The following is an 11,261-nucleotide window of genomic DNA, read 5'->3' on the forward strand; positions in this document are numbered from 1 at the left end:
AAGAGAAGAGAAGAGAAGAGAAGAGAAGAGAAGAGAAGAGAAGAGAAAAATTTAAGCAAAAATTATCTACTTACTTGGGGAACCATTTGGCATGTTCCTTCCAAGGATCATCTCCTTCTTCCCAATTTCCTAAGCATCCACCACAGGAAAAACACTGTACTGTGTCCTATTTACCTATATATGAAGGAAAATATTTAGATCGCCTGGCAGTGGCACCAGAGGGTATGTACACAGAGTTGATTGTTTTGTGCAGGAGCAAGACATGCTCCAGCGTGCCTGTGCACTCCCGATCTTATTGGCCTGAGTCTCCATCCACAGTCCCACCACCCAAAATGGGCCCCTCCACCACGGCTGCGCTCTAGGTACAGAACCCTAAGCTGTGTAACTCAATATCCTTCCCCAGCTGCTCCCAGAGCTGGTATGTTGCTCTTTGAGCTCTCAGGGTCAAAGTGATAGGGAAGCCGACTAACACCAGGACCAGCTGAAGTAACATGCAATTAGAAAACCTATGTTTTGGCCAGGCACGGTGGCTCAAGCCTGTAATCCCAGCACTTTGGGAGGCCGAGACGGGCGGATCACGAGGTCGGGAGATCGAGACCATCCTGGCTAACATGGTGAAACCCCGTCTCTACTAAAAAATACGAAAAACTAGCGGGGCGAGGTGGCGGGCGCCTGTAGTCCCAGCTACTCGGAGGCTGAGGCAGGAGAATGGCGTAAACCCGGGAGGCGGAGCTTGCAGTGAGCTGAGATCCGGCCACTGCACTCCAGCCCAGGCGACAGAGCGAGACTCCGTCTCAAAAAAAAAAAAAAGAAAAGAAAACCTATGTTTTAGCTTTGCCATAACATTTCGGTAGAAACATAGGCATGTTTCTTAAACTCTCTGAGCCTCCATGAACTCAGCTGTGAAATGGGAGAGAAAGGGGTAAATTCATTGGATAAGAATTAGTACTCACTCTATGCCTAGCATAAAGTAGGTACAGTACTCAGTAAATGATCGTTGTTATTGTTAGAATTCTCATTTACGTATCATAAGCCCTAGGGCAGGGCTAGGACAAACAAACAAAACCCTCCAATACTGCAGCGATGAGAAGAATTATAGAAAGATCATGTAAGAGCCGTAGAAGGAGGATGGGTAAGGAGACTGATAACAGGATGACCACATGAGTTATTTAATCTTTTCAGGGCCTTAAGAATACAGCCAGTATTTTCTAAGGTCCAAGTTTAAGGAGAAGTAACTTTCTTATTTTATGTATATTTGGCAAATTAACACAGGCTGTACTAAATATAAAATGAGCAAAAATAAAAATATTGACGTTGAATTTTAATAAACTAGACGTTATACCTAATATAACACATTTAACCAGGGAAGAAAGTTTAGCCAAATATTGCAAAAGCAATTGAAAAATGAAACCTAAACGTAAAACGCCAGAGAAACACTTCAGAGAATAATTTCAAGGTACCTGTAAAGACAAAACCAGCCTCTGAGAGCACACGTGGGGATATCCCTTGGGCATAAAATGGCCAATTCCTGAAGGATCCAAGTCTAGCCTCCTCTTCTTGGTACCTCATTTTACCTCCTCTCAGCCTGCTCCTCAGATTCTTCACCCTTATGTCGTACTTGGCAATGTTACCAACATCCTTGTTCAGAAGGAACCCACAGTCTGGATGAAACTTCTTGTGGTCTTCTATGGGGAGTCTCCTGAGGCTGGTACCAAAGAGGATGAGGCTACAGCAGAAGCACTGAACCCCAGCTTTTACCCCAGTGAAGTAAAACCCAGCGGCCGCCATCTCCTGCGGTGTCCATGAGCTGTACGGTTCATAGGTCACAAAAGTCTTTAACCTTTTTGCTTCACTGCGCATTTGAGAGTTGTAGCCTTTCTGCATTTTTGCCTGCACTTTCTGCTGATCTTCTTCCATTTCCTTTGCCAACTGAACTGCATCTATGCCCAGAAGAGCAGACAGCTCTGGCAGAAAATCATAATCAAACTGGGAGATCCTCTCATCAGAGGCTTCCTGCTGGGTGGCCATTTTCTGAAAAGGGAAATAAAGCAGGTTGATCCCTTCGAGTAAGATTTTTCTTAGAAGAGCATTTCCCACTATTTCTGAAGAAACCAGGAATTAAAGGAATGCCTGGAATTTCAACGCAAAAGAGAAATTGTTGGGAAAATTATGAAACATCAGTATTCGTCTACTTAATCAACAACTATTTACTAAGCACTTCCTATATAGCAGGTACTGTGCGAGGCACTGGGGATCTAGCAACCAACAGGACAGACACCGATCTGCCTCCATTCACGAAGCTTTCCAGACATTAGCTGTGGACACAACGTGGTAACACGAGCATATACTTACCATTTACATGAAAGAAAAACATATACAAAATTGGATAGCCTGGTAGCAATGATTTGATCAAATTACTCAGTTTTTAAAAATCATTATTTTGTGTTCAGTTTGAAGTCCCAGTGCTCTGTGCCAAAGCTGCAGATGTCCCACTATAATTATGGTTATGGGTGTCAAAGGTTTTATTTTATGAACTATTTTCCTCTTAACTAAAAATCATAGCCAGGGGAGACAGCTCATGCCTGTAATCCCAGTGCTTTGGGAGGCCAAGGTGGGAGGACTGCTTAAGGCCAGGAGTTTGACCAGCCTGGGCAACATAGCAAGATCTCATCTGTCTACATGTGTCTCTTTATATATATGTATATATATGTAACCTCTCTCTATAAATATATTCTCTCTGTGTGTGTGTGTGTGTGTGTGTGTATATATAACATCACATTAATAAATACGTATCTACAAGTTACTCCTTAATGGCTTCATGAATCTCCTCATTTAAGACATTCAGGCTGTTGCCATTTTTCTCTGTATAAACAAATGTTATAGGATAATTGAGTATCCTATAACAAAAAAATGTTTTTCCAGTCATTATTTTTTCCTCACGACAAAGTTCCAAGATAATTTGAGTCAAATCATATGTATATTTTTTAAGATTTTTATATATGTCACCAAATTGCTCTGGAGAATGGTGAAATGAAGTCCTTCATATTGTCAGGGCCCTGGTTCTCCCCCAGAATGTTCTCTGTCCTGGGTTTTCAGATCTCAAAATAATTTTATGTCCTTCCATTATACAAGCAGTCCATTAAAGCCCAGTAACAGGCCAATGACTGTTTTTCAAAAGACATATACCTGCCAGAAGCCTCAGGTAACTTTCTAGTCCCAGATCCCCATGACCATCCCTGAGGGGCAGTCACAGGCTTTGGTAAGAAGCTCCATGAGCGTGAGTCGGTTGCTGACACTGCTAACATCATTTGAACACTGAGGTGCTATGGCCCCAAAGGAATCTCTTCGAAGTTCCCAAAGAGTCTGCCATTTGTTCATTTTTCAAAGCTCCATATAAATTAGCTCCCCATTCTGTCTTAACTTTGAGAACAAGGGTTGATAAAATTCCCAAACGTGGTATGTGATTTCTCCAGGAACCAAGAAATTGAACCAATTTTTGTGCCTTTTTCCTCTGTCTTGTAACTAGCAACCTAATTTTGGATGTTTGGGAATGTTTCTAGTGGCTTTAGCCCAAGTAATTTCTTTCTTTCTTTTTTCTTTTTTTTTTTTTTTGAGACAGAGTCTCACTCTGTCACCCAGGCTGGAGTGCAGTGGCGAGATCTTGACTCACTGCAACCTCTGCCTCCCGGGTTCAAGCAATTCTCCTGCCTCAGCCTCCTGAGTAGCTGGGATTTCAGACGCGTGCCACTAAACCCGGCTAATTTCTGTATTTTTAGTAGAGACGGGGTTTCGCCATGTTGGCCAGGCTGGTCTCCAACTCCTGACCTCAAGTGATCCGCCTGCCTTGGCCTCCCACTCTTGTCCTTGTCGCCCAGGCTGAAGTGCAGTGGCACTTCGGCTCCCACACTGGGATTACAGGCATGAGCCACCACACCCAGCCTAGCCCAAGTAATTTCTAAGAATTTTACCATTTATACTAAGCCTTGCATTTTAGCCAGGTAATCAGCCCCTCCCTGGTGGTTACATGATTAACAAGCCCTTCCAATTCAGTCTTAGCTGGATATTTGAATTGAGAGATTAACATTATATCATCAATATAATAAGACATAGTGTTAGCCAGGTGTAGTGGCTCATGCCCGTAATCCCAGCACTTTGGGAGGCCGAGGTGGGCAGATCACCTGAGGTCAGGAGTTCAAGACCAGCCTGGCCAACATGGTGAAACCCTGCCTCTACAAAAATATAAAAAATTAGCTGGGCATGATGGTGGGTGCCTGTAATCCCAGCTAGTCGGGAGGCTGAGGCGAGAGAATCACTTGAACCCGGCAGGTGGAGGTTGCAGTGAGCCGATATCTTGCCATTGCACTCCAGTCTGGGCAACAGAGTAAGACTCCATCGCAGAAAAAAAAAGATACAGTATTTTCCAGTGAAATCAAATCTAAGTTGTTCCTCATTAGGTTGTAGCAATAAGCAAGAGAATTTAAATGTCCTGTGGGAGAACCTTAAATGTACATTGGTGGCCTTTTCACACAAATGCAAATTGGTTATGATTTTCTTCTGAAATAGGAATCAAAAAGAAAGTAAGTGGCCCGGTGTGGTGGCTCACACCTGTAATCCCAGCATTTTGGGAGGCCAAGGTGTGAGGATTGTTTGTGGCTAGGAGTTTGAGGCCAGTTTAGGCAACTTAGTGAGACCTTGTCTCTACAAAAAATTTCAAAAATTAGCCAGATGTGGTGGCACATGCCTGTAGTTCCAGCTACTCGGGGAGCGGAGGCAGGAGGATCACTTGAGCCCAAGAGTTCAAGGTTACAGTAAGCCACGATTATGCCACTCACTGTTCATTTTTTGAAATCTCTTTCCTCAAAGGCATCCCCATTCAGATGTCATATCCATTCCAATAATACATCAGGGAGAAACGATAACAATTATGCAATTATATTGCATCATTGAATTATATTGAAATATAATTCACTGGGAGTAGTGCCTCATGCTTGTAATCTCAGCACTTTAGGAGGGCGAGGTGGGTGGATCACCTGAAGTCAGATGTTTGAGACCAGCCCGGCCAACATGGCGAAACCCCGTCTCTACTAAAAATACAAAGAAACAAACAAAAAAATTAGCCAGGAGTGGTGGCGCATGCTTGTAGTCCCAGCTACTCAGGGCCAGCCATGGTGGCTCACGCCTATAATCCCAGCATTTTGGAGGCTGAGGCCAGGAGTTTAAGACTAGCCTGGCCAACATGGTGAAACCCCATCTCTACTAACAATACAAAAAAAAAAGAAAAAGAAAAAGCTGGGCATGGTGGTGCATGCCTATAATCTCAGCTATTCAGGAGGCCGAGGCAGGAGAATTGCTTGAACCCAGGAGGCGGAGGTTGTGGTGAGCCAAGATCACACCACTGAACTCCAGCCTAGGTGACAAGAGTGAAACTCCACCTCAAAAAAAAAGAAAGAAATGTAATTCACACATCATAAAATTCACCCATTTAAAATGAACAACTCGGCCGGGCGCGGTGGCTCAAGCCTGTAATCCCAGCACTTTGGGAGGCCGAGATGGGCGGATCACGAGGTCAGGAGATCGAGACCATCCTGGCTAACACGGTGAAACCCCGTCTCTACTAAAAAATACAAAAAACTAGCCGGGCGAGGTGGCGGCGCCTGTAGTCCCAGCTACCCAGGAGGCTGAGGCAGGAGAATGGCATGAACCCGGGAGGCGGAGCTTGCAGTGAGCCGAGATCCGGCCACAGCACTCCAGCCTGGGTGACAGAGCGAGACTCCGTCTCAAAAAAATAAAAATAAAAATAAATAAATAAATAAATAAAAATAAATAAAATGAACAACTCGGCCGGGCGCGGTGGCTCAAGCCTGTAATCCTAGCACTTTGGGAGGCCGAGACGGGAGGATCACGAGGTCAGGAGATCGAGACCATCCTGGCTAACACGGTGAAACCCCGTCTCTACTAAAAATACAAAAAATTAGCCGGGCGAGGTGGCGGGCGCCTGTAGTCCCAGCTACTCGGGAGGCTGAGGCAGGAGAATGGCGTAAACCCGGGAGGTGGAGCTTGCAGTGAGCCGAGATTCGGCCACTGCACTCCAGCCGGGGCGACAGAGCGAGACTCCGTCTCAAAAAAATAAATAAATAAAAAATAAAATGAACAACTCAGGGTGTGGTGATGCACACCTATAACCCCACTGCTTTGGAGGCCAAGGTGGGAGGACTGCCTGAGGCCAGGAGGTGAGATCAGCCTGGGCAACAAAGCTAGACCCTGTCTCTAAAAAAATTTTTTTTAAAGAAAATGAAAACTTAGCTGGGCATGGTGGCATGTTCCTGTAGTCCTAACTACTCGGGAGGCTGAGGTGGAAGGATCTCTTGAGCCTAGGAGTATGAAACTGTGGAGAGCTATGATGGCACTACTATGCTCAAATCTGGGAAACAGAGTGAGGCTCTGTCTCTAAGAAAACTAAATACAGTGTACAGTTCAATAGATTTCAGCGTATTCGTAAACAAGCAGAACCATCACCACAATCAATTTTAGAACATTTTCATCCCCCCAGAAAGAAACGCTGTGCCCATTAGCAGTTGCTTTCCATTTCCCCCATTACCCTCCTACCCCTAGGCAACTACTATGTTACTTCCTGTCTCTATAGATTTGCCTACTGGGGACATTTCATATAGATTGAATCAAACAATAAGTGGTCCTTTGTATCTGGTTGCCTTCACTTAGCAAAATGTTCATGTTGGTAGAGGTGCTTAAAAAATAAAATAAAAAGAACAACAAAAAAAGGAAGCCAAATTCATGCATGTTGTATTGTTTTAGTACTTCATATTCCTTTTCATTGTCAAATGATATTTCATTATGTGGATATACCACATTTTATTATTATATATACCATATTTTATTCCTCAACCCAGTGGATATGTGGATTGTTTACACTTTTTGGCTATTATTTTTTTTTTTTGAGACGGAGTCTCGCTCTGTCGCCCAGGCTGGAGTGCAGTGGTGCGATCTGGGCTCACTGCAAGCTCTGCCTCCCGGGTTTGCGCCATTCTCCTGCCTCAGCCTCCCGAGTAGCTGGGACTACAGGCGCCTGCCACCTCGCCTGGCTAGTTTTTTGTATTTTTTTCAGTAGAGACGGGGTTTCACCGGGTTAGCCAGGATGGTCTCGATCTCCTGACCTCGTGATCCGCCTGTCTCGGCCTCCCAAAGTGCTAGGATTACAGGCTTTAGCCACCATGCCCAGCCACTTTTTGGCTATTATAAATACTGGTGTAAACATTAGTGTACAAGCTTTTGTATGGACATTTTTCACTTTTTTTTTTCTTGAGACAGGGTCGCACTCTGTCACCTAGGCTGGAGTGCAATGGCTTGATCACCATCCATTGCAGCCTCAACCTCATAGGCTGAAGCAATCCTCCCACCTCAGCTTCCCAAGTAGCTGGTACTACAGGAGCACACCACCATTTTTTATAGAGACGGGGTGTGCAGGGTGTTCGGGGGGGCTCTCCCTATATTGCCCAGGCTGCTCTCAAACCCCTGGGCTCAAGTGATCCTCCCACCCCAACCTCCTAAAGTGCTGGGATTACAGGCATGAGCCACCACACTTGGCCCATTTTCCACTCTTAAACTTACAGTTGCATTGTCATATTAAACTAATTAAGTTAATTGCCCTTTAATTTTCTATTAGCAGGTATAACAATACATTATGCACCACGGTCCAATGATGACAACAAAGTTTTTCACCACTCCAGGCATTTTATCCACACCAATGTAAATGTCCTTAGGTCCCATAGCACCGAGAAACTCTGCCACCCTTTTCTTTACATCACACTGCTCTAAAGTGACTGTAGATTCTGCTTTTGCATCATCCTAAAGGTTTATTTGTTTAATTCATCAAGACTAGGATACATTAAAAATCTTGGCAGGGCACAGTGGCTCACACCTGTAATCCCAGCACTTTGGGAGGCGAACGCGGGAGGATTGCTTGAGCCCAGGAATTTGAAACCAGCCTGGGCGACAGAGTGAGACAGAGTCTCACTCTGTCGCCCAGGCTAGAGTGCAGTGGCGCAATTTTGACTCACTGCAACCTCCGCTTTCCAGGTGCAAGCAATTCTCCTGCCTCAGCCTCCTGAGTAGCTGGGATTACAGACATGTGCCACCATGCCTGGCTAATTTTTTTATCTTTAGTAGAGACAGAGTTTCACCATGTTGGCCAGGCTGGTCTCAAACTCCTGACCTCAGGTGATCTGCCCACCTTGGCCTCCCAAAGTGCTGGAATTACAGGCAGGAGCCACCATGCCAGCCCTTTCCTTTCTTTTCAAGAGACAAGGGCTCACTCTGTTGCCAAGGCTGTAGTACAAGTGCAGTGGCATGATTCTAGCTCACTGCAGCCTCAGATTCCTAGGCTGAAGCGATCCTCCTGCCTCAGCCTCTCAAAGTGCTGGGATTACAGGTGTGAGCCACGACACCTGGCCTCGTTTCTTTTGAATGATATTAATCTGTTCATCATTCAGCACAATTTGGAGCAAAGGAGCTAGTAAGTCTTCAACAGCCTCTCACTTCATCCTGCTTCCCCAGTAGTAGGGTCACACAAAAACTCCACAAAGGTGGAGGCCCTCTTATCACAGCATCAATCATCACTTAAGTCAAAAAGATAAAATTAAGGGATACCTCAGTTTCATCATAGAACCAGTCCCAATGTGCTTGCTCGCATTCTCAATGTTTCAGTCACCTCTAGGGAGTATTGCATCTAATAATTATGGGTGTAATTGGGCAGTTCCCCTTTACAAGATATGTTTTATGTACTCCCACCTTTGTCCAGCTCAACCGATTTGGAATTTGCCCAGCTAACCACATTCCAGCAAAAGCTGCAGCTAATTGAAGATCTTCAACGAATTCAGCTAATGAAGACCAAGCACACCTTGTGTACCTGTACATTCATTTGAAGGTACATTTGACAGTACCTAATACAAGTAAAAGAGCTCCTTTGTCATTCATGTATATCATGTCCAGCAGTGGTTCTGCAGGAAGCCCTGTCAGTCCACAGGAAACTTAACTCTTGTGTAGTTCCCTGTTTCAGTTGTCTCTTGATGCCCTCCCACTGTAGTTTCCTTGGTGATTATCTACCAGATGAGGGTCACATTACCATCAGAAGAAATATCTGCCCAACTCCCCTTTGGCATCATGTTCCTTCCCTTTACAGAAGGAATTTGGATTTGGCAATGCAGGGCTCTTTTTTAGTTACTTTCATTTTTGCCAAAGCAACCTAACCAGCTAGGGAACTGGATTCTTGGCTGACTTCCTCTGTGTCTGGATTTCTTTTTAAATCAATTTAACTATTTCCTCTTGCTCTGCATCAACCACATTCAAGTTCCATTGCCATCCCTTTCTTCCCATTGAGAGTTGTAGCACTTCAGCAAATTCAAACAGGGATTCCCCAGCAACCAGCCTGGCACCGGTGGCTCTAAATCTTCCCCACTTTTCATCTTTCTCCCAAAGCCTTAGCTATCATTTAAATTATAAAGTAAAAAACTGGGGGGTCAGGTGCAGTGGCTCACACCTGTAATCCCAGCACTTTGGGAGGCTGGGACGGGCGGATCACTTGAGTTCAGGAGTTCAAGACCAGCCGGGCCAACATGGCGAAACCCCATCTCTACTAAAAATGCAAACAAATTAGCCGGGTGTGGTGGTGCAATGCCTGTAATCCCAGCTACTCGGGTGGCTGAGGCATAAGAATTGTCTGAACCCAGGGGGCAGAGGTTTCAGGCTTCAGTGCCACTGCACTACAGCCTGGGCAACAGTGTGAGACCCTGTCTCGAAAAACAAAACAAAATAAAAACCTGGGGCCAGGTGAAGCCACTCACACCTGTAATCCCATCACTTTAGGAGGCCGAGGCAGGCAAATCACTTGAGCCCAGGAGTTTGAGACCAGCCCAGGCAACATGGTGAGATTCCATCTCTACAAAAAAAAATTTTTTCTTAAAGTGAGGCAGCTGTGATGATGTGTGCCTGTAGACCCAGCTACTCGGGAGGCTGAGGTGCGAGGATCTCTTGAACCCAGGAGGTTGAGGCTATATAGCCATGATCGAGACACTGCACTCAACTTGGGTGACAGAGTAAGACCCTGTCTCAAAAACAACCAAAAAAAAAATTTAATGATCCTATTCACAGTACCCTCGTCATCAATTACACAGGTTTGGATAATTGAAAAGACTCAGAAAACTCTGCATAGTATCCTCACGTAAGGCTTTAATAAAGGTAAAGGCTAGATTAAAAAACAAACAAACAAACAAACAAAACCTCCAACAAACCAAAAGGCAAGTGAAACACCAGGCCCAGTTCCTAGGGTTCTTTTGCAGACACAAAGGATGTGGAAAATGTGCTTCATCTTTAAGTAATAAACCAGCTAGATACCTGCAAGACACCTGGGTCTGAGGAGAAGCGTAACCTCATCGGAAGCTCTTTTATACTCCTCTGATCAGGTAGCCAACACTGGCTTGCATACCAGGGCTCAAAACCAGCAACAAGCTGGTATAGTCAAGCTGGGGCAGTGGCATGCACCTGTAATCCCAGCTACTTGGGAGGCTGAAGTGAGAGGATCACTTGAGCCCAGAAGTTCAAAGCCAATGAGATTTCATCTCCAAAAAGAAAGAAAGAAACAAGAAACAGGCTGCTCCCTGATCTGTCTCCCACCCCAGCACAGGACTCTATTAATCACTGACTAGTACATTTCATTTAGGTTTCGCCAAGGAACAGCACCAAGGCTTCAGGCCTCCCCAGAGATGAATGAGTACAGGGTTGCAGCAGACCAGCAGACATCGATCCTGTCTGACACAACAAAGTTTGGTAGTCAATCATGCCAGTCTAGAGGCTGTTTCTGGGGGAGGAGAAGTAATTTCCAAGGCCCTTTCCAGGTCTAATATTCTTTGACTACAGTGCTTCTCAGCCACTGTAGTCATGCCACTGAGGTAACTGTGCCATGGAGCTAGGATTTAAATCCAAGTCTGTGTGACTCCAGTGTCTGTCCTCTTTCCTCCATACCATCCTGCCTCCAAAGAGAGAAACAATAGCAAGACAAAGAAGGGGCCATAGGTTTAGGTGTAGAAGAAAATCACCTTTGCCAGAGATGGTAATTTACTTACCTGAGGTTTATCCACAGTTCTAGTCTAATGGAGGAGAATGCTGGCCAGTGGAAGGAAAGTATGAGGCTGAAATACAAATGCTCTGTTCCTCCTTTAATAGGAGGCAGTGAGAAAATATTTAAGGAA

The 11,261-nt window shown here is 45.0% G+C and overlaps 1 protein-coding gene across 1 annotated transcript in view; it reads right to left on the bottom strand.

Moving 5' to 3' along the window:
* The window catches only part of NAIP (NLR family apoptosis inhibitory protein), a 48,757-nt gene extending 37,496 nt beyond the window's left edge, over positions 1-11,261 (bottom strand). Inside the window, 3 exon segments of the mRNA XM_023207936.2 lie at positions 75-174; positions 1,461-2,031; positions 11,136-11,261. The gene's annotated coding sequence lies outside the window, so the exon portion shown is untranslated.

This window comes from Piliocolobus tephrosceles, chromosome 4, assembly GCF_002776525.5.
Source record: "Piliocolobus tephrosceles isolate RC106 chromosome 4, ASM277652v3, whole genome shotgun sequence".
In the NCBI taxonomy this organism is placed as follows: Eukaryota; Metazoa; Chordata; class Mammalia; order Primates; family Cercopithecidae; genus Piliocolobus; species Piliocolobus tephrosceles.